We start from the raw sequence: 2,511 nt of genomic DNA on the forward strand, positions 1-2,511 counted from the left end.
ATGTGCTGTTTTCATGTATGTATATATTTATTTATATATATATATATATATATATATATATATATATATATATATATATATATATATATATATATATATATATATATATTTATTTATTTATTTATTTATTTATTTATGTATATCTATGTATATACATATTATGGTTTTGTCTTGTTGGTGCTGTGGTTGTCTTGTGTTTGTGTTTGGTTCGCAGGTTCACGTGTGATTCCCTCAGGTGTTCCTGCTCTGTGTGATTGCCTCCTCATGTCTTCCTCACCTGTTGCTTGTTATCCCGTCATCTAGTCAGTGTTTATAAGCCCTGTGTGTCTAGTGTGTGGTTGCAAGTTCGTTTGTCAATGTAAGCTTTGTCCTTGTACACGTTAGTCTTTGTACTCTCCTGTTCCTGTGAATATACTCGCTAGTTACTAGCCCAGCTAGTTTCAGTCTTGTCTTGCCCATTGTTTGTCAGTATCACCCAGTTTGTTGTTTTGTTCGTTTGCCCATTCTCATCTGTGCTCTCTGCTGTTCAGGATCTATCTAGCTGCTCACTGAGGACTTCAGAGACTGTGTTGCCTGTACTTGAGTGAGACTCTCAGCGGCTCTGTCGCTGTCCAGCAGCGGGTCATCCTCGCTGGAGCTGACCAGCGTGCTCCTGCACCTTTAACGCTCTCTCTCTCTCTCTCTCTCTCTCTCTCTCTGCAGTCCGGATCTCGCCCTCTCCTTTCTCCCTCCACTCGAGTAGTAGGAGCCCGAGTGGGTGCGGTTAATACTGTGGTATCTGGCCAACGCAGCTCCTCACCCCCTTTCACCCTCCGTTCGTGTGGCTTCGGCCCGGACGTGAGTGGATTTACCCCGGCGAGTGGACATTGTGCTCATTGACTGTCATTTACATCTTGTCAATAAATGTTCTGTTAATCTGCTTTGGGATCTCCTGTGTTTATTCACTGCCTGACAAATGCAACCTATAGACTAATAACATGGCAAGACACGCAACCTCTTTTCATTTCTATTCTTTAATTCACTTTTAATTCAGATTCACAGCACAAACCTGGCATGCACTGGGTTGACACAACTTATCAAAAAGTGCTATTGAAGGATCAGGCGTCAAGGAATACAGCTCATTTCAGTACAATATAAGGATTACATGTAGGTTAACATATAATTGCTTAATAAAACACAAACAGAGGAGCACTGCTTTTTGCCAAACAATGCATATAGGCTCCCATACAAAGGCTGGTAAAAACTTTAAACAGTGATGTACTATTTAAATAACCATGTTTACGTCTACATTAATGCTATGTTGTAGTTTAGGTTGCTGTTTGTAATAAAAATGTAGATAGCAAGACAGCAGCTTCTGCTTTGTTTGTTTGGGTTACTCCTGTCTTTGCTCTCACCCTGCCTCGCGCTATTGACTTATGATCGTCAATCACTGTTGGACGTTCGCCGTACACTCCTTGAAGCCGGCAAAGCCGAGCCCGCCGCCTTCATTTTCAAGCCGTGTGGATCACTGCCGTCGGAGCTACGAAACTGTACCTGCCGCTGGCATCTCGGATCCAAGCGGAAAAAACGTAAGAGAAAACGTGGCAGACGGGCAGGACTTTCCGTCAGATGGAGACTTTACGTGAGGGCCTGCTGCGCATCCAGCTCGTTATCATCGGCCAGGAAGTCGACTTACCGATCTGTGAGCAACGGGTCCTCGTTGGTTCCACATTCCCGTTGGCTTCGCCCGATTCTACCCCATCACAGTCCCTCATTTTCTCATATCGGTGGATATGGTGCCGGAGGACGACAAACTGGTGTAAACCTAGATAATCTTCGCCCTGTGCTGAGAGCTCCGACTACTGTTTTTAATACGATTTCTCCACCTAAGATGGCTTTGATAAACGCTCGCTCTCTGGTTAATAAGACCTTCTTGCTGAACGACTTTCTTCGCGATCACCAACTGGATTTTTTATTTATTACGGAATCTTGGACTCAGGTAGGAGATCTCACTCCTTTTTCAGAACTGGTGCCTAACGATTGCTCGTTTTTTAATTCTCCCCGACCACAAGGAAGGGGGGGCGGCTTAGTGACTATATTAAAAAAGTCATTATTTTCCCGTTGTCAGAAAGTCACTGTAAGAAACATCTGCAGCTTCGAGGCTCAATTACTTCGCCTCGAATGGAAGTCCCCTATTATGATAGCGGTGATATACCGCCCCCCACATATGGTTCATAATTTCATTCTCGAACTCACAGAGCTATTAGGATACATTACAACAAACTATGATCGCTTTATTTTACTAGGCGATTTCAACGCCCACGTCTGCTGCCCTCTAAACTCCCTTTCAAGGGAGTTTTTAACTTTGATAGACTCTTTTAACCTTCAACAATGGGTAAATGAGCCCACCCATATACAGGGGCACACCTTGGACCTAGTACTAACGTATGGGCTATCGGTCTCTGAACTCACCATCTCTGACACTGTGATCTCGGATCACAAGCCAATAATTTTTTCTCTTTCACTTCCAAA

Source organism: Paramisgurnus dabryanus, chromosome 3, assembly GCF_030506205.2.
Source record: "Paramisgurnus dabryanus chromosome 3, PD_genome_1.1, whole genome shotgun sequence".
NCBI lineage: Eukaryota > Metazoa > Chordata > Actinopteri > Cypriniformes > Cobitidae > Paramisgurnus > Paramisgurnus dabryanus.